The sequence below is a fragment of the Pleurodeles waltl genome, chromosome 5, assembly GCF_031143425.1.
Source record: "Pleurodeles waltl isolate 20211129_DDA chromosome 5, aPleWal1.hap1.20221129, whole genome shotgun sequence".
In the NCBI taxonomy this organism is placed as follows: domain Eukaryota; kingdom Metazoa; phylum Chordata; class Amphibia; order Caudata; family Salamandridae; genus Pleurodeles; species Pleurodeles waltl.
The window spans coordinates 1607755412-1607777522 of record NC_090444.1 but is presented as its reverse complement, the minus strand read 5'-3'; the positions used below and the strand labels follow the sequence as shown (position 1 = coordinate 1607777522).

Here is a 22111-nt window from a genome sequence, read left to right as displayed (position 1 = left end):
TGGGATCTGTTCCGAGTAACTCAGACCCTGTTGCAGGTGTCTGATTTTGAGTCTCTTTAGAGCCCGGTAATGTAAAGGGGCTGGAAAGATCACCTGAATAGATGAGGCTAGCAATCCCACTACCCTGGCTATGTTCCTTAAAGAAACTGTCGGGCTGGTCAGAATCAACCTCAATTCCCTCTTGATGTTGCAAATTTTTTGCGAGGGAAGAAGAAGCTGACATAGGATTGAATCTATCTGAAAACCGAGGAATTCTATCACCTGAGTCGGTTTCAACAATGACTTCTGCACATTGATAAGGAAACTTAAATCTTGCAGAAGACTGATGGTCCAGTTCAAATGAGACAGAAGGCCCTGGGAGACTGAGCCATCAGTAAAATATCGTCCAGGTATATGATCAGTCGGACTCCCTTGGCTCTTAGCCATTCCATCACAGGTCTCAGTAGCTTCATGAAGCACCAAGGGGCTGATGACAGACCGAACGGGAGAGCAAGAAACTCTAGACACTGGCCTTTCTACTGGAATTGGAGAAATCTCCTGTGAGGAGGAAAAATTGGAATCGACAGATAAGCATCTTTTAGTTCCAGAAGGACCATCCAATCTCCTTCTAACAGAATATCTCTCAACATGTGAATGCCCTTCATCTTGAAATGCCTGTACAGAATCCAATGATTGAAATCCTTTAAGTTCAAGACTAATCGGTGTCCTCCCCCTTTTTTGTCTACTACAAAAATAGGGCTGAGAAAACCGTAAGGGTGAGGGAGGAAAACTGTACGGCACCTTTTTCTAATAAGGTCTGTACCTCTTTGTCCATAAAAACTTGATTTGCTAGGGAAAACACATCTGAAGAGGGGGATTGTGTTGTTTGGTCGTACTGATAAATTCTAGGTGAAAACCCATCACCGTTTGGAGAATCCATGGATCTCTGGTGATCTCTCTCCAATTTCTTAAAAATAATGCCACTCTGCCCCCAAGTGTGACCTGAGAGAAATGAATAATGCTCACCTGCGAAACTTGTGTCCTGCATGGCTCCTTGTTGCCCTCTGCGAGGACCTCTGCGGAAGCGAGAGCGCCCACCTCTGGGACGAGTGGGGTAGAAGGTGGAGTCCTGTTCACCATACCAACCTCCTCTACCCCTGGGGTAATCGTTCTGAGGACTATTGAATGTTCCTCGGCCGGGCATGCGTCCTCCGTAACGACCGGCCCTAACAAAAAGGCCCCATCTAAAAACTTTTTGGAGAGACATCTGGGCTTTGTCTAGTGATGAAAAGGTGGAACAGAACTTGGCTAGATCCTTAATAAAAGAAGACCCAAAAAGAAGTCCCTCGGCCGAAGGACCCGCTTCAGAAGATGCTTGATCTGACAGCTTAGGATCGATGCGCATCAGGATAGATTTCCTGCGCTCGGAAGATATGGCGCAATTAGTGGTTCCTAGTTGACAAACGGCCCAACCGATAAGGACATCTGTGTCTACCGGAGATCCTGATTCTTTAGCCAGGTAAGCCATCTCAAGAATCTTAGTCAATGGACCAGAGAGGTCCAAAAGCTTGTCCTGGCAACTACGCCATGATCTATCTAAACCTTCTTAGGATCTTTAGCAAATTTCTTCATACATGTAACCATAGTGGGGTCTATTTCAGGGGTCTCAGAGACTTTACCCTCTAAATCTGGTCTGGGGCACTCAGCTCTTAATCGAGACCGGACCTCTTTATCGAAACTTTTCCTAATGTTAGACTGCACATATTGGGCCACCTCAGGAGGGGGAACCCAATTGGAAGCTCTGGGGTGCATAATTTCTGTGGGGTCAAAGTCTAAAACCTGACAAGACGGCAAACTCTTCTTTGCTTTCTTACTGGGAACTGGAGGTTCTGAGTCGTCCGAAGCCTCGGAAGATGAATCTTTATCAGAGGAGGAAGGGGAAAAGGAAATATCCTTCTTTGAATTATAGTTATGTTCTCCACTATGCTTCTTGTGCAGTTTATCAAAGGCGTTGGCGTAAAGTCCACTAATATCTGTGGTGGCCTCTTCCAAATTTTTTGCTTTTGCCTTTTTTCCTTCGGGCTGAGGTTGTTGACCTTGTACCCAACCTTTGGAGCGAGCATAGTCAAAAAGCTGTCCTGAAAAGGGTCCCAAGGCTCGCACTAGAGCATCATTCATGGATTGCTGGACCCTAATATCAAGGGCTTCCACTAAATTAACTTCTAATTGGTTCCCCAATTCTTCTGTGTAATATTCAGCCTCTTGATTATCTCACTAAGCCATGTTATAAAGTAGCAAGGGAAATATATATTCAATAACATAATGTTAAAGTAGATGACAATATCTGTCTTAAATCTTTTAATATCGTTTTAATATCCTTTTAAATGAAAAGGGGGAGTGCAAAAACCCCAACTCAGGCAAATTAATATAGGCATACCATAAAACGTGGAGGGAGCTGCCTGATGGCACTCTAGGCAGAAGCCTGATACAGATTTTACAACCCACGTTTTGTTAAAACAAACGGGGCATCTGGGAGCACTTATCAGATTAAATTCTCGTGTGCCCTTGCACACGCGCGTAGCAACTCGATGAGCCGATCACTCGAAAGTGAAACTGAGGATCGGCTCGGAGACTATGTGCGCTCGCGCACGAATGCCAACAATAAAGAAAAGACTGCGTGGAGCACACGCAGTAAAGCTCCCGCTCCACTAAAAATCGGGCAAAAAAGAAACATCGGAAAATACCAATAAAATCAACAGCGCGAGATGCGCTTGCATAAACATATAAAGCGCGCTAGATCGCGACGCTGCACAAACATAAAACAGACATAAAATCACATTTAAATCATGTACAATCAAGTATAAGTAAAGTTCGAGGCACTTATCTGCTGCAAAGCAGCAAAGAAAGAGGAAGTGACGTTGAGGGTCAAGAGTCTTATGGACAGAGGTCATGCTTGGTGATTGGGCCATGTGACATTATGTGAGGCATCATGGGATGTATAGTTTTTTGTTTACTTGTATTTGAGAGGCTGCTATATAAGACAGTAAAGAAAGAGATAGCATAATCGGAGCCTCTGGTCCTGACATAGAATTGGCTGAAAGAGATGCATTTCGGAGAGAATACTGTGGCTGGGTAAAAGACGTATCTCTTTGCAATAGGAAGCCCTACATGATTTGTTTAATTCAAAAACCGCTGAAATGTTACACAGAGAGACAATGAAGCAGTCCTTCCCGGACCTGACACCTCGGACGCCTATTTTTTTTTAATCCATTCTCATCCTAGACTGGATCTTCCCCCACTAATTCTTCTCCTTTTATTTTACACTGGGAGCAGCATAGTTGGGCTAGGGAGGCGAGGGGAGTCAAGATTGTCCTATGGACTGTTAATCAATACATTTATCTGGTTTATCTTTATCGCTAAATATTATAGTGATGTAACAAGAACACTGCAATAATTGAATAATTTGCCTTCCAAATGGAAGCTCACAATACTGAATGAATATTGTTTATTTGGCTATGCTGCTCCATTTCACGATTTTCACTTGTATGTCTCCAAAAAGCAAAAAACCCAATATAACGTATTAAAAAATAATAGTCTCCTGTTTCGTACCTCTCTTATGCATCTGAGTCCCCTCTGGTGCATGCCCCACATCCGGCGGTACCATTACGCCCAAGTTTTGTATTGGGCCCTCCCCTTCAGTGCTAACCCAGTTGGCTGACCCAGCACTCTTGCTTGTTTCGTCTCTCACACTGGTGTACGAGGGTTCCCTTAAGGCAGGCAGCATGGCTGCACATTACAAATGGTTGCAGATATTTATACAAAATATTTCGGCCTTGAATCATAAAGTTTTTTTCCTATGAGAAAGTGTGCCACACAACTGAAAATGTAAGAGTAAATCAAAACTGAATCTAGCATTATGAATGGGGCTCTGTGCACCTTAGGTTAGACACAAGTAAAAGTGAACACTGGGGAACGTAGACAAATGTTTTTCTGACCACAGGTGTTAACTATGGTTGTAAAATGGAGAAACCTGATTCACAGATCATTACTTGCTGTATTTTCTTATTGTAAAGTCTACTTAAATGAATGGAAATATACCATGTTGGTGGCATTTTATCAATTAAGTGTAGAAAAAGGGTAACAAATAGGTCCCAGCGTTCCACAATACCACACACCTTATGCTCCTTTTGTTCACTGACCTGTCAACTTCAGTCAAAGATGTTACCAATCAACAACTGCAACTCTGGCTACCTCACCCCTTTCGGCAGAATTGATATATATTCTAAGTTTCCACATAGGCATTACTGGAGTCCTCTCTCGCCCTCGTGCATGGTACGCCATTCTGTTTCCATTCAACACACAATAAACAAATACTTTCCAAGCTGACTCACTAGGCAGAGTTGCTAAAACCCAGTGAGTTACATGAGAACATCTTGGGGACGGACCCAGTGGCAAGAATTTGTTAATTAAATATGGCCACTACGACGCATGGGTCAGGTATCTTAAATATGGTTGAATATTTCAAAAGAGCCAGTTGTCTCTTGGGATCTATCACCTTTCACTGAGCAACTTCGCCCATTACATCAACAAAGGCAACATTCATTTGTCATGCAAAAAACAAACCTGCCTGGGGTTTACGTGGCTCAATAAGGAAACGTTTCTGCTCCCATCACGTGATGTTTTCCAAGTTGAGAATAAAGAGGCTCTTAAGAATAAATGCATCCGCCGCTTTCACTGTATTTATAAACGTCAGTCATGAATTTGCACTTCCGGTAGTCAGGAAGGAAGTATCTCTGACAATTAGGACCCTAAAAGACATTCCAGAACAATATCATTATAGATTCCTCTGTTTTGGTGTGCGAGCTGGCGTTTGATCATTTAGTTCTCTCAGGGAGGACTGAGAATGGCATAGCCAGCTTACCAATTGCAGTGTTATGCCACAAAGGTGGTGCTTTGAGAAGAATCTCAGCAAGACCTGGAAGCATGGCTATAGTATCAACAGCTAATGTCTTATTGCAAAGGCAATCGGTGTAGCAACATTCATTGCTGGGTTCGGGGACATAGAAGAGCAGATATGTTTGCTACTAAAGAAAAATGTTTTTTTCAAGTGGGCCTTGGCCTACCTAGAGTTGCTCCCACTCTGCCAATGAAATGAATAGCTTGACTTGAAGAACATCTGGGATGCTGAACCATCTATTTCTTGGGTTGTGCACGAAGAATGTCACATCAAATCACTTTTCATGAAGTCTCATTATAAAATTCTGTCACTTGTAAAGATAATTAAAAAAGAAACACTGAATTACATCGTTGTCATTTCTGTACATTGCTATCTACTCTGTCCAGCATTCGCAAGTGACCTCAGGCACTATATAGTATCGTATCTTACGTGTGCAGGGACTACGGAATTATAGAACAACCCTGAAGCTCTTGTAGTCAGCGACCACCTGTTTAGTACTAGGGGCGTGAGCAATTCGTATAATTTCAATTGTATTGTTATGCAAAATTACAAGAAAATTATGCGAAAGTAAGTAAAAAATGTGAATCCTCTATTTTAGTGGAAAATGCAGCCTTACATCAGTTTTTGAGGTGAGAATGTATTTAAACAAGAGGCACTTGTGTTTTGTTATTCAGTTGCATTTATAGTAAATGTTTGCCATGAATTATCGCAAATTACACTATTCTCAGGAAATGTTTACCTCCGACAGTGTATAATTATTAGAAGTGGTGTAAAGGTGTTGACGTTTAGGCCCATATTCTTGCTTCTTTTCTTCCGAAAGACCTTTTAAGGAGTCTCGAAGTGTAAAAGGGAGTTAAAACACTTCAAATTAATTAACAGTGTAACCCATTTGGTCACACATTAAATCATGGATACAGAAGATAAAGTTCAAAAGTTTATTATAAATTAAGGCCAGACTTATGTAAATGAATCCCAAAAAACATGCTATACAACTACAAAATCACCAAAGGTGAAGTAAAGCGTTGAATGAAGGTTAAATTATACAAGCATATAAGAATTTTGGTTGCAGCAATACAAAAGCTAATGAAAAATAAATGATGATCAGTATACAAATTGCAGTCCTCTTGTCTAATCATTGGAGAACCTAGTTAATCTAAGTACCCTAAAATAATCTAAATGGAAATCCTAGTTAAGTTTCAGGGAAATATAGGAAAGTGTCAGCATAACAGAAACCTCTGTAGAAGTTCTGATATTGAGAGGTGTTGTGTAGCATAAAGCTACACAAATGGATAGAGAGTAGGAGGTCAATAACTCTGCAAGTCTTAGGGGGACCCTGCTCTTGTCAGAGGCTAAAGAGAATCTTCCTTTGTCTAAGTGAATACCAATTAAACCTATAGAACCTTTGAGAAGCCTACGTCATCCATACAAGGTGTTTTCCATCTTCTTTGCACAGTTGAAGTTGGCAACTCCCATCAAGTCCTTATACCAAAAGTCAAACATCAGGACAACCTTGAGAGTCTCTAAGAGCTTGGTACACAAACAGTAGACTTTTCTTCTCAGTTTCTTAACACTCCTTGTCCTTGCTAAAGTATCCTCCCATACTTCACTTATCTCAAATATGCAATATGACTTTCATTAATTGTAGACTCGTACGAATGCACCTGCGAATAAAGAATATTGCAATGTAAGCAAATGTGCATTCAAAATGCCTGTTTATAAGTTCATCTTACAATTATAAACAAAACAAAAGTTATGAATGAGAGTTGATTATATGCAGTTACACCATAACACTATGCTCAGAATGCACAAGTATAAATGTGCACATGTATTAAAACACAACTTGTTAGATCACACATACACACACACAAATGATTACTTTTCTACTGTGCAGCACCTTCAGTAATGCAATCTAAATGTTACACTTTACATTAGTAATGTTAAATCACACAATATATGTATTTTCGATTACATGATTATGTCGCTCCTATAACACATGATGGTACAACCAAAGTTATGCGTTCTTAATCCCCCGCTGATGACAAATTAAGTCATCATGATAAATTCCTTCAGTGAGACCGACTAGAACCTTGTACTTTATCCGTTTCTACCTAGACTCCTCTAGAGGCTTCATGTTATCATAATATTTACACTCTATTCTCCTCCAGCTCAACATCAGCTCTGTTTCTCTTCTTTGCTGTTCAAATCCTCCGATAGATTCTTAAGCCACCAACTATAACTATTACAAAAATGGCAATAGCCAACAATGGCTTCAGAACAAACCAACAACTTCACTTCCCAAGTTTCTAAACCACCTGCCTGGATCAGCAAATCTGTTTCCAATAGCCTCCTATGCACTTGTTGCTTCCAACTCCTTCAAATCCTTTGCCAAACCAGAAATGTTCTGAATGTATTGCTCCAAATTCCTATTTTTGTCTGGGATGTAAATACAGCATTTCTAAACTTTGAACATTTGGCAGACTCTGCCTCTTTTGCAAGAAGAAGGTCTAACGTAAGTCTGTTCTGCAAAACCATAGATCTTATTGCTACCATCTCTGTATACACAAGCAACCAGGAATTTGCTGTACTAGTTGCCAATTTATCCTTTATTGTAGACAGCTTTCTAGTCTTCAAATCATTCGGAATCACACTTACAGATGGAATCAATGCACCAAAAATATCTCCAAGCACTTCTCCAGCACTAACACCTCTTCTAGTATAGGCTTCGTTTCCCATACAGGATTATTGAAATGTTGCGCATGGTAAATATTCAGGAAGAATATGCTGAAATAGAACGTACCACGCCATCCCCTAGGGAATTTAAAGTGAGCATACTGTGAATAATAAAGTATACTCCACGAATCACAGGATCTTTCCCATCTAAAAATAATTAATTATTTCCTTTAACATCAAAGGTGTGTTCACATTCACTCTTCCCTATAAATAACAGGTCCAAATAACTCTGATAAATGTGCATGCCTAACTTTCTCTTTTGCTGCCAATCTAGAGCTAACGCTGGTTGGTTTTCCTTCACTTGATGTTCAATTTCTTCTCTATTCCATCTGTGTTGTTTCTTATGGTCTTCCTCAGATTTAGACTTTAAATCGCTCCTACTGTCTTCCACTAGATTCAGAAATTTCTTCTCTGCATCGGTCATTGAACAAGTCAAATTATGTCTGTGTGCATATGCAGTGTCTAGTGGCTTAAGAGATAAGAATACTTGCCTGATATTTCTGCACCTTTAAAGTAAGGATTCTTATTCAAATGTTTGAACATAGGAACCTCTGAAAGAACTAAATTATAATTCAAAAAATAATATTGGTAAGTATCTAGTCTCTAAAATTTGTTCAATAAAAAGCAGCAAGAAACTCCATAGGTCAAAGGAATGTTAAGGTAAGTGATGCTTTCTGAAAAGAAAGCAGATAATTGCGTATAGACATAACAATCCCTTGCGTCAATAGCATCAATGTACTCATAAAGCAGTCTAAAATATACATTTGCAGAATAATCTCCTCTAGAATCAACTATGTTTAAAGCCTTATCATCTAATCTATATAAGCCACTATCTCTAGGACTCAGCCTTTGTGTAGGAAAACCAGACAATAAATTATTTGCCACAGCACCTAATATGTATTTGCACCTACACGTTTGATTGGTTTCCATGCCTTTCCCAAAATCAGATCATTATGGTAGAATGTAGCAGCAGCCATCAAGTTTCACCTGTGCAAAGCAGCAAAACAAAGTCCAAGAGATGAATAGCAACAGATTTATTTACAAGGTCTTCTTGAGCTTTCCTTAGCCCTACTACTTTTCTTCTAAAGGACAATCCTCTCCTCTTCCGCAGATGCAAGCCTCAGTACACTTCTTAATACCCCAACAAAGTCAATGCAAAGTCTCTAAATCAGACACAATACAAAGTCACTCATAATCACATCCAGAATTAAATGTCTCAATGTATCCAACAGCACAGAAAACTCAAAATGGAATTCAAGCACAATATTCAGTTCAAGGAGTTTCAGTTGGATCTGCAGCGTAATCCCCAAACTCTGATAGGGCACACTCTACTTATTTTAGACCTTCTCAATGCAAATCCTTGATAATCACTTTCACTTAGATCAGAGTTCTCAGTGTCCTCTCGGGTTGTCTGAAGCACAGGCACCTTGGGAAAGTTTGGTTTCTCTCTTTCTTGTCTTCTGGGCCAACGGTCTCCAGTCTCCACTTGCTTCCTCACAGCACAGGGTCCTTTGTCAGGGTCTGAATTTGAATTTTACTGGTCATCACGAGACTCTTTCGCCTCAGCTTCAGCTATGGATCTCTTCAGACCTCCCTTTGAATGAGCACGTGCTGTGTCAGGCTCTGTTTGATCCCCAACAGCTTCACTAATTTGTTCCCGTTGTCACTCTGTCAACACTGGTACTTCAGGAACAGGTGTTGTCACATCAAAGGGACACTCAACTCTGCAAGTAAGGTAAGCATGTATGCAGCTAGGGAGACCTCCACACTTAACAGCTGTCACTGTCACTAAGATGACTTGGAGTGGCCCACAAGAACGAAGCTCCAAACATGTCTTTCTTACATGTTTCAACATCAGGACCCAGTCATTGGGACTGAGGCAATGGCACTGTTCTTGATGCAGAGGGGCTGCGGCTGCTCCAACCTGATGAGACACAGACTGTAGCACATTAACGATCTCTTTGCAGTATTCAAGGATCATATAATCTGTAATGTTCACAAGCACATTTACAGGTATAGCGGGCAGTCTCATAGCTCTGACCATGAAGATCTCATGGGTGGACAGTTCTGTCTTCTGATTAGGTACACTGCAAAGACTCATCAACATAGGTGGCAAGGCATCAGGCCATTTCAAAGATGTTGAAGCACACACTTTCACCAGTCTGGATTTCAATGCACAATTAACCTGTTGGACAAGACCTGAAGCCTCAGGTCTATACCTTCGATGTAGTCTCTATTCCACCTGCAGTGCTGCGTACAACAATCTCAGGACCTCATTATTAAAATGAGTTCCTCAATCTGATTCCAGAGAAGTCAGAAAAATAAACCTGGGTATCAGTTATCCTAACAACAGTTTTACTACAGAGAGACTGTCATTTTTTCTGATCCGGTAAGCTTTAATTCAACGCAAGAAGATGCATACAGTCAACAGGACATATCTCAACCCTTTCCACACAGACATCTCAATAAAGTCTGTTAGACCTGACAGCCGTAGGGTGGTCACCCCTAACTTTTTGCCTGCCTCCCTCCACTTTTTGGACTCTGTTTTTGCTGGCTTTTAGACTCTGCGTACTTTACCACTGCTAACCAGTGCTAAAGTGCTTATGCTCTCTCCCTTTAAACATGGTAACATTGGATCATACCCATTTAATTTACCTATATATGTCCCTAGTAAGGTGCACTGTATGTGCCCAGGGCCTGTAGATTAAATGCTACTAGTGGGCCTGCAGCACTGGTTGTGCCACCCACTTTAGTAGCCCCTTTACTTTGTCTCAGGCCTGCCATTGCAAGGCCTGTGTGTGCAGTTTTACTGTCACTTCGACTTGGCATTTAAAAGTACTTGCCAAGCCTAATACTCCCATTATTCTACATATAAGTCACCCCTAATGTGTGCCCTAGGTAACCCCTAGAGCAGGGTGCTGTGTGGGTAAAAGGCAGGACATGTACCTATGTAGTTTACATGTCCTGGTAGTGTAAAACCCCTAAATTCGTTTTTACACTACTGTGAGGCCTGCTCCCTTCATAGGCTAACATTGGGGGTGCCCTCATACATTACTGAAGTGGTAGCTGCTGATCTGAAAGGAGTAGGAAGGTCATATTTAGTATGGCCAGAATGGTAATACAAAATCCTGCTGACTGGTGAAGTTGGATTTAATATTACTATTCTAGAAATGCCACTTTTAGAAAGTGAGCATTTCTTTGCACTTAAATCTTTCTGTGCCTTACAATCTACGTCTGTCTAGGTTTAGTTGACAGCTATTGTGCATTCACTCAGACACACCCCAAACACAGGGTACTCAGCCTCACTTGCATACATCTGCATTTTGAATGGGTCTTCCTGGGCTGGGAGGGGGGAGGGCCTGCTCTGACACAAAGGACTGCCACACCCCCTACTGGGACCATGGCAGACAGGATTGAACTGAAAGGGGACCTGGTGCACTTCTAAGCCACTCTTTGAAGTCTCCCCCACTTCAAAGGCACATTTGGGTATAAAACAGGGCCTCTGCCCTACCACCTCAGACACTTGCTGGAGAAGAAACCTGAACCAGAACCTGCATTCTGCCAAGAAGAACTGCCTGGCTGCTCAAAGGACTCACCTGACTGCTTTCTACAGAGGATTGCTGCCTTGCTGTTGGCCTGCTGCCTTGCTGAACTCTTTCCTTGCTGCAGAAGTGCTCTCCAAGGGCTTGGATAGAGCTTGCCTCCTGTTCCCTGAAGTCTCAGGACCAAAAAGACTTCTTTCTTTCAACTGGACTCCTTGTGCGGCGAAAAATTTGACACACAGCTTGATCCGCAGTGAAAAATTCACCGCACGCCGATCCGGAAAGACGCCGCTCGACCCCGCAAGGAAAAGATCAACATGACGCCTGCGGTGCGACCGGAACTTCGACGCACGGCCCGCCTGGACAATGCCGCCCGACTACCAGAGAGGAAATCGATGCAGCGCCTGCCGTGAGGAAGAAAATTCCACGCACAGCCCACCGTAACGACACGCAGCCGGACAACAAGCCCAGGATTCCACGCACAGACCCCGGGGCGTCTGAAAACCCCGCGACCCACAGAGGAGACCTGTCCGTGCACCGGAAATCGACACACGTCTTCCCCGCATGAAAAATAACGACGCAAGTCCGTGTGTGAAGGGGCGAAACCGTCGCACACACCATTTTTCCACGCATCTCCTCCTCTGGGGCCCTTTGCGGAGATTTTTCACTCCAAACCAGGTACTTTGTGCTTGAAAGAGACTTTATTTGCTTTTTAAAGACTTAAGGCACTTCATATCACTTTTCAGTGATATCTCTAAAATTTCTTACTGCATCTTTGATCGTTTTGACCTGCAAATACCCAGATAAATATTATATATTTTTCTAAATACTGTGTGGTGTATTTTTGTGGTGCTATATTGTGTTATTGTATGATTTATTGCACAAATACTTTACACATTGCCTTCTAAGTTAAGCCTGACTGCTCAGTGCCAAGCTACCAGAGGGTGGGCACAGGATAATTTGGATTGTGTGTGACTTACCCTGACTAGAGTGAGGGTCCTTGCTTGGACAGGGGGTAACCTGACTGCCAACCAAAGACCCCATTTCTAACAAAGTCCAACGGCATCCTGTTAAAAGGGTCCTCCTGATCTTCCTATGTGACTTAGGGCCAGATTTATCAAAGCTTTTTGGATTCGCAAACAGTGCGAATGCCCTTTTGCGAATGCAAAAAGCCCTTTCAAAATGTATCAAAGGCATCCTGAATGCATTTTAAGGAATCGCTAAAATAGCGATTCCTTAAAATTGCGACCATGTTTAGAGAGTCGCAAATTGCGACTCTCTAAATAAGAAATCGCAAATAAGGAATCCTTATTTGCGCTTTCTAAAGCACATGTATGAAGCAATTCCTTAATGCGAATTGGGCATTAAGGAATCGCTATTACCACCAAGTTGAACTTGGTAGTAACCATGTGCAAATTTTAAAAATGCATTTAAAATGCACTTTTAAAATTTACATGTAAAGCACACATGCCCTTTTGACATGTGTGCACCTTACAATGTTGTTAAAAAATGTTTTGGGGTGCAGCAGAGGGGGCCTTAGGCCCCCAGCACCCTGAACTTTGCATTTCCCAAAATTGCGAATTCCAGTTCGGAATTCGCAATTTGGGACATGCAAAATATTCGCAAATATGGGGCGACAGGCTCATAGATGCGAATGGGGGCCGGTATCGCAATTTGAGATTTGGTAATAGCATTTGCGATTTTTAAGAAATCGCTATTACCGAATCACAAATATGATACATTGCATTTTGCAAATCAGAAATAGCGATTTCTTAAAAATTTCTATTTCCGATTTGCAAAAGGCTTTTTTCATACATCTGGCCCTTAGTGTTACTGCAGTTCTCTTTCCAACATTGTTCTGTTGGCACCATACACATCTGTTACACAACACTTCAGCCATCACCCTGAATGTGGGATTAAACCAATCGCAGCATGGCATTCTTACCAACATGACCTGGACCATGAAAATGGTTAGCCATTGTAGGCAACTAGTTATATTTCACAATACAGGTCTTCCATTCATTGAAACCCAAATGCCATCATCCCTTCTCTTGACACAATCTGCTCTGACCCAACTCTGCTGTTCAACCTCTGACACTTCTTTCTGAAGCCTCTTTACCTCTTCCCGTGTGTCCGCAGTTGGTAACAAAAGGTTGTAGTAGGTCTCATCCATTCCCTCATTTGTATACTCTCCATTAACTGTACAGACATTGTGAGCAAAGTACTTTGCAACCTCATCAGCTTAATTGATGCCCAATGCTACATGAGCATTTCCACTATGGTGTGCAGGGCACTTGACCACTGCAACCTGTTCAGGCAACTGTAATGCCTCAAGGAGATATCTCACTTGTTCACCATTCCCGATTGGGGATCCGTATGATTTCATAAACCAAAGCCGTATTGACTATCAGTAAAAATTGTCACTGGCAGCTGGTCTGAAATAGGGGCCCTAATCTGTGGGCTGTTGTGACTACATACACCTGATAGTGGTGATAGCAAAGGCCCTTACAAAGTCAGCATTCATAGATAACTTTTACCGGGCCTTGTGGTAAGCTTTCTGCTACCTTGGCTGCCTGTATTTCACATGCGCCTGCCGCCAGCACTCTCTGACGACTTTACCAACACTGTCTTAGCCCGCAGCCTGCTCATTACAGGCCTTCATAGAAAGGACGACGGAGCCCCCCACCGCCACTCCCCGGGTCTTGCGCATCTAATGCCTGATGTTTCTCCGCCAGTAAATGGAGTATTCAGGCCCATATTTATACTTTTTGACGCAAAACTGCGCCAACGCAGTTTTGCGTCAAAAAAATTAGCGCTGGCTAACGCCATTCTGAAGCGCCATGCGGGCGCCGTATTTATTGAATGACGTTAGCCGGCGTTAGCCGGCGGCGCCATCTGGTGTGCGTTAAAAAAACGACGTACACCAGGCAGCGCCGGCGTAGGGGGATATGGGGCTTGGGCGTCAAGAAATGGGGCAAGTCAGGTTGAGGCAATTTTTTCACCTCAACCCGATTTGCGCCATTTTTTTTTCACTCCCAACCCCCATAGAAATGACTCCTGTCTTAGCAAAGACAGGAGTCATGCCCCCTTGCCCAATGGCCATGCCCAGGGGACTTCTGTCCCCTGGGCATGGTCATTGGGCATAGTGGCATGTAGGGGGGCACAAATCAGGCCCCCCTATGCCACAAAAAAAATATAAAAAAAACACTTACCTGAACTTACCTTAATGTCCCTGGGATGGGTCCCTCCATCCTTGGGTGTCCTCCTGGGGTGGGCATGGGTGACAGGGGGTGTCCCTGGGGGTATGGGGGGGCACCTCTGGGCTCCTTCAGAGCCCACAGGTCCCTTAACGCCTGCCTTTTGCAGGCGCTAAAAAACGGCGCAAAAGCGGCCGTACGTCATTTTTTTGGACCCGCCCACTCCCGGGCGTGATTTTTGCCCGGGAGTATAAATCCCACGCACATGCCTCGGAGTCGATTTTTTCGACGGGAACGCCTACCTTGCATATAATTAACGCAAAGTAGGTGTCCACGCTAAAAAATGACGCTAACTCCATGGACTTTGGCGCTAGACGCGTCTAACGCCAAAGTATAAATATGGAGTTAGTTTTGCGTCGAAATTGCGTAAAAAAAACGACGCAATTTCGGCGCAAACGGAGTATAAATATGCCCCTCAGTGTCTGCAGGCATGGTATGAGTGTGTCTTAAAACTTCAGGTGTGTTTGTGCATGGGTGTGCGGTTTCTGGCTGTCGACGTCTACATTCGGCAAGAAGCACTTTCCCAACTCTTCTAAGGCATGTGAAGTGTGAATTGACTATAACGTTTTTCAGAAATCAGTGTATTTAATACACGATTTCCTAGTTTGAATTGGCTCGTTGATTACACCTGTACGTTTTACTTTAACTTTGCAACAACCTTTCTAATCATATTTTGAATTATGTATTACAATAGATTTGTCTGGAGGCTCAGTGAACCAATCCATTTACCTGGTATCAGTTTTGAATCCTGGTAGGTCTACTCCTCCTTTCGTCCTCCAGGATCCATAAAATAAGTATTGTTAAAATAGGTAACGAAACCTCATGCTATTTTTGAATAGTATGAAGAAACTCTTCTGTGATGAGCTTGCATTCTGCAAACACGCCTGATATGTGATTTTTTTTTTTACAGTTGATAATTTGTCAATATGTGGTACTTATGACTGTCTTATTGACTTTGGAATTTAAATATTTGTGTAGCGACATGTGTCAGTAGTGCTTGTGGATGGATGACAGTGCAGGTGTCACAAAAGACACAAATAAATGGACATACAAAAATATGGTGACTCTTAAAACTCTGAGACAGTTACATGGGAGTGTGTAATTATTCACAGGCTCATTAGAGGGGCTGTTGGTAAATGTTTGAAAGTTTCTCGTCTAAAATTTATCAGCAATTAACACCATTTAGCATGCAAACATTCCTGGGGTGAAATTAGTATGATTTAACATTGCAAGGGCAGCTCTTGTGACTACCTTGCACTCATAAGTCAGAAAACATGCTGTCTCAGCAGATTTTAGGACATGGGGACCTCTCTGCAAATCGGACAGAAACGAACAGGCAGGGACAAGGCTTTAGCAAGATGAGAAGGGTGCTGCTGTTGGCATAACCTTAATTAGGGCTCTCAGTTTTACGGTATCTATTGTTTTTAAGTTTCCGTCTGTATTTAACCATAGTCATTTTTTTAGTCATCTTATCAGTATTTTTCTGTATTTGTTTTGTGTTTTGTGTATAAATGAAACAGTAACACATATATTTCCACGTTTATTTAACAAACAAATGTGCAATCATATGTTGATGCCTGTCCAGTTTTAGCACAGTTGGTGGCCAAATGTAATAAATAAGAAACACATATGAATAACTTTGCAGCTACTGAAGGAAATAGTATTTATTAGGGGGACATACATGTATGCATCAGAAATATTCAGCAGGAACCATAAAACCTGAGAAGGGTTTTATGGACTCTTCAATAACAGGTCACGTGTGCGCAACATAAGACAGGGCTTCAAAGAACTTGTATTGTGTTTGATGGTGGTTACCTCCTTGCAGCTTGAAATTATGAATTACACCCTCAAGTATGGTCATAAATGGGTTTAGAATACAAGTTCATCCAATACTTGAGCTGTCTGTGCAGAACTATTTTGTGCACAGCTGTTTTCTATTGCTTGGTGACCTAATGCACTGAAAAAAATACACTCTCTAAAAAGGGGCCTACTTACCATTCATTGGCCTCATTATCACTGTTTTATTTCTTCTTTTTGATACCTTGCAATTCGGCGCTGTGTTTGCTGTTGTCACTTCTGGGGTGGGCAGACAAAACTAGATGTTGCCAAGTGGCGTACCTTTTAAGCATGAAACTATGATGCCTAGCACGGTGCAAGTATAATTGCAAAAAATCCTTTTTATAGCATGCTTCTCTGGAAATGGACCAAGGCCAACATGCGTGTTAACAATTACATGTTTAATCATGATGTGCATGTTTCTCTTTCTAGACATCACTTTTTATGTTTAAACAAAACGTTACTTTGGTTTTGCTCACAGAGGTCTGTAGCGAGATACGTTGTCAGTCCATCTATTGTGACGTGGCGTCGGTCCATCTGTCGTGAGGAGGCGGTGGTCCATCTGTCGTGAGGCGGCGGTCCATTGATCATAAGTCAGTCCATTGATCGTGAGGAGGAAATCTGATTCCTGGCCCTTGTCACTTATTGCACAGTAACAAACCTGCTGGAGAGAGTGAACACAGGTAATTCCAGACAGCATGGGAAGAAGAGTACTTGTTTGTTGAATGACCAAAAGAGAAAGCCATCTGTGTGCGTTGCAAAAAGTAAGTAAATGCTCTTAATAGGTATAACCTGGATCGGCACTACAAAACTCGACACATATGATATACTGAGATCTTCCAATTGCACTCAAAACTCCGTTTGTCGAAAGTGGCAGCATTAAGGCAGTCACTTCCTTCCAAGCAGCTCTTCTTTTGCCAGATGAAGGAATCTGAAGCTGTTACAGAGGCATCACTCAAAATACGCTACTTGCTTGTGAAACATAAAAAGCCATTCACCGAAGCAGAGCTTGTGAAGAAATGATTCCTTCAGCAGATGAAATTTTGTTTGAAAACTATTGCAACAAAGCCAGCATTTTAAAAGAAATCAGCACATTACAGCTATCAGATTCCATGTGTGCACGCAGAATAGAGGCAATGGGTGAAAACGTCAAGGAGCAGGTGATCAAAGCAGTCCTAGAGTCACCATTCTTCAACATTGCCATTAATGATATAAGTGATTTGGCCCAGTTATTAGTCTGGGTGAGGTATTTGGACAAATCACTTCATCCGAAAGAAGAGCTCCTCTGCCTTCTACCACTACAAGGCCACACAAGAGAAGATATACTGGACAGCATCTGCAACTGCTTTGAAACACAACACATACCATTAGACACTTTTGTCAGCATCACAACAGATGGGGCTCCTGCCATGGTAGGCCATAACAGGGGCTTTGTATCTGCTTAAAAAGAAACTCACTGGACGGACTGTGATAGGCTACCACTGCATTATTCACCAAGACGTTTTGTGTGCAAAATTAAAGCACAGAGAACTGAACATTGTTCATTTTATTCGTGCCAAAGCACTTAATCATAGACTTTTTAAAGCTATGCTGCTGGTTTACAAAGCTGAATATACGGACCTGTTGATGCACACTGAAGTGCGATGGCTAACCAAAGGGAAAGTTCTAGAGTGGTTTGTTGCTTTGCTCCATAAAACTGAACACTTTGTAAAAAGTAGCGGTCAATCATTCCCAGACCTAAAGGATCTACCTGCACACTTCAATGCTCTCAATTTTATGCTGCAAGGCAAACAACAGCTTGTGTGCTCTATGAAGAATGTCATTTACTCATTTTAAAGTAAGCCTGTGCAATTCAAAGAACAACTGGATGTTGCTTATCCCACTACCCAAAACTGTTGGCTGTGACTCAGAGGTTTCCAAATGCACAAGAAATGCTCCCAACGCTAAATGTTAGTTCATGTCTTGAGGAAATTTCTGGGGAGATCTAAAGGTGATTTTCTCAATTCATAGCCCATACCCCTCCGTTCGGACTGGTTGAAAACTCCTGGATGGTGGGTGCACGAAATGTCGATGCTGTTGAACTTATTGGCATGAAAAGAATGCAAGCACAAATGGAGATGATAGGCATGGAGCACAATTCAGCTCTCAAAACATCTTTTTAGGGCCATCACCAGAGGAATTCCGGAATATTGTGCCTTCTGACAAATGTCCTGTTCTTTGTACAGTGGCCCAGAAAGTAATTTGTATGTTTGGGTCAACATATGTTTGCGAAAGTTTGTTTTCCACAATGGAACTGTTGGAGAGTAAACTCAGAAATAAACTTACAGACTTACAACTTTATCAGCTCTTAAGGATTGCTGTTTCAGACATAGTACCAGATTACAGGACACTAATAGGAGACATGAAGTTTAAAATAATTCCTTTGCATATCTTTCTTTGACAACCTATTTTTTGGACTCAGGTAAACCTGTGCCTCATTAAGCCTGTGCTGAATAACCGGTTAACAAGGATTACCATGCAATCCATTTTAAGATTGCTATTATCTGATAATAAGACTGTATTAGCAAAATGTCCTCCTTGTAGTTTTTTAGTTATATCTGGCTTCGAAATACAGCACTGTCTAGTAATGTTTTGAAAAGGGGTGATTTTGTTTACACCAGTAGTCCTGCCCCGACTACCCCCCAACTCCCCTCGCCCCTACTGGTAGGCCCATCGGTGCAGCCCTCGGCCACAAACCAGACTGTAATTTGGGCCCCTGAGAAAACGTTTGTGAGTACCCATGACCTAGCACTTACTGACCTGCAACACTATTGTCTCCATCTTTTGGTGTGTTTCCAGGTAATAGTGAACAAAAAGTATGTTCTGTTACCATCACCTACCTGCATGTGTTTGCTGACAACATATGTAATGATCATGCTGAATGCCCTCATAAATGCCTTTCCATTTCTTCTCCTATTGTGGTCACATTACAAGTTTGTCAACACCTACTTACGTCCACATCAAACAAACATACATCTGCACGTATGAGTGTTTAAAAGTGCCTCCTCTATGTCTTGTTCTACTGTACATTTTGTGCTAACTCATCTATTCCTAATATTACACACACAATGTGGGAACATGCATGTGGTATAGTATTCAAAATGCAGCCCTACTGCCAATTTATTATATTTTTGAATGTTTGACCCTGTAGCATTTGTTAAAAAATGAATAAATAAATAATGCACGAGTAAGTCATAACTATCGCATTTTCCATTTTGACGCATTTGACTTTGTCGGCACGTTGTGCAATAGCATGCCCACATCATGTGTAACCAGAAATGATTGTCATAGAAGTGCAAAAACGACCATTCCTGTTCAAGCCACTAAAAAGAGAACAACATCAACATCTATTCCGCTTCTCTTTTGCAAATGATGAAGTGAAGTATGGCTATAGTACTGCAAAGAGGTTTCCAACTTCATTGTTGAGAAGTGAGGGTCATGTATGTCACGCCTGAGCAAGTAAGAAAGGAACTGTGACGTATGTGATGGAGGCAGCGTTGTTCACATTTACAAGGTTATCACTTGACTCTCTCTATGGAAGATCAGTCATTCCTTGATTTCAGGATCTGCATCCTCACCTGCTGGCGCAGTGGGTCATGGGGACTTGTTGATAATAACCCCTCATTCCAGATGTCTCAGCACATGAATAGGTCCTCCAGGGGTGCTGATCGGGCAGCAGCCTGTGTACTGTCAGGCTATGGTGACCTAGTTGAGATTTGCGCACCCTCACCGTATGACGCACCCAAAACCTACCCTGGGCAGAGCAGCTGCAAAAAACCTCCAGTCGCTGCGGTGGCGACCTAGTTGAGATTTGCGCACCCTCACCGTATGACGCACCCAAAACCTACCCTGGGCAGAGCAGCTGCAAAAAACCTCCAGTCGCTGCGGAGGCGCAAATTCGTATGAAGAACTAACTCTGACTGCTGTGTGCAGCTCGCTTGGGCCACATGTAGCAAACTCACCTGAATCAGCTGCTACCGCTCCAGAGCCCGTGGAAGAGGCCCGATCAGGAACTCCGTCGCTTCGGGCGCAATGCACCAGTTTTGGGGTCATGCACCGTGTTGGTAAAAGCTGTATCTTTTTACAACTTAATGGATGCAGAGTCAAATTGGCCCTTATCTAATAAAGTGTTCTATCCCTGTCCATAGGAACCTAGCTGAGATAATCTTTAACTACTTATTACAGCTAAAAATACTGTATTCTGTGAACCAGAAACAAAACCTTCGGCACCTGAAACATATAAATGAAAATATATGCTACAAGCATATAAACCGAATATTTATATGTTTTTATTCACCAGCTCTGATTAGGAACGTTGTAGGACTGAATGGAATGCTTAGACCCAGAGATATTATTATCTGAGCATGGTGAGTATGGTAGGAGCATAAAAAGGTAAGCAGTTATGCATATTGTTTTGAAATGAGATTACTAGGTTTTGCAAAGTCATTGGGAGAAGACAAAATGACAGCCATGGTGAAAGCCACTCTGAGAAAGTCAAACTTCATTTTTCAAAAGGGATGTTTTTGGGAGGGTATTTGGAATAGTCAAATATTATTTTTGTAGTCTCAGCACCAGTATGAAACATTTATACGTTTCAGGGTTTATTTAGCGTTGCTGACATTCCAATCAATTCAGAAGGCTTGGTGTAATATGTTATGTATTTCTATTTATATTTTAAACGCTTGTTATGTTAGATGTTCTTCCACGTTCTGAATCATTTACCTAGAAGACATTGTTTTCATAGCAACTGTACTTAAACTCTGCTGTTATTGTGTGAAAGTGTTACTTTTATTGCCTGCCGTCTGTGTCATTGCCAGAAATGGGGAAATGTAGTTTTTGTTTTACTTGTTGCTGGCAAGTAGAAGATTTGTTTTTATTATAATTGTCATCAGTTGTATTCTGTGTCCTATTATCTAAACAGCTATAGTTTTAGTTTTCTCTTGGCTTGATATCATTCTCACAGATTTTTTAGGTAGCATTTACAAATTTCTTAGTTTGTTGCCTTTTGTCCAGTGGTGCAACTGGTGTTTTATGTAAATATAGCACGCCTGTGTTTTAGATTTATCAAATTTTCCTGCGATGGCTTCCTATCAAAATGTCGTCCAACCTCCGTCCTTTTTACCAAAAAATGGGAAGCCAGAGTTGAAGTGGTCAGAGTGGTTAAGAATATTTGAGAACTACCTTGTAGCCATTGATGCCCATGTGTTCTCTCCTGCAAGGAAAATGGCCCTGTTATTTAATCACTTGGGGGTAGCAGGGCAACGTGTCTTTGACAATTTGCCACCCGTTCCTCCTCCCCTTTCCGATGGTATGTTGTGGAATGAGTATGAAGAGGGAAAAGCTAGAATGATGAAGCAGTATGCGGATGAGTCCAGCGTTTTATTAGAGAGGTTTAACTTTGCCATGTGCAAGCAGGCTGCTGATGAGTCAGTAGAGGAGTATGTGGCTACATTGCGTGTTCTTGCAGCCAAATGTGATTTTGGTGCCAATGTTGATCTTTACATCAGAGATCAATTTGTTTTCTTCTGTTTTAAAAAAAAAATACAAGAACGCCTTCTGGCGTGCCGAAACCCGACCTTAATAGAGACCATAGATATTGCAAAAAGTATTGAAAGGTCCATTGTATCTTCCAAAGCTCTATCTAGTTTGAATTATCAAGTGGGTGTTAGCTCGCTGGTAGAGGAAGATACTGTCTGCACCGTTTCTGACAAATCCCAGAGAAGTAAGAGAAATTTCGGTCAAAATATGAGCATGCCTGCCTGTTTTAGATG

At 41.9% G+C, this 22111-nt stretch overlaps 1 long non-coding RNA gene across 1 annotated transcript in view; it reads right to left on the bottom strand.

The window, feature by feature from the left end:
- Positions 1–5642: 5642 nt before the first annotated feature.
- LOC138297416 (uncharacterized) overlaps positions 5643–22111 on the bottom strand; it is a 32983-nt gene continuing 16514 nt past the window's right edge. Inside the window, exons 3-4 of the long non-coding RNA XR_011204091.1 lie at positions 16781–16965; positions 5643–6597 (exon numbers count right to left, since the gene is read on the bottom strand). This is a non-coding gene — a long non-coding RNA (uncharacterized lncRNA). The remainder of the gene's footprint in view (positions 6598–16780; positions 16966–22111) is intronic.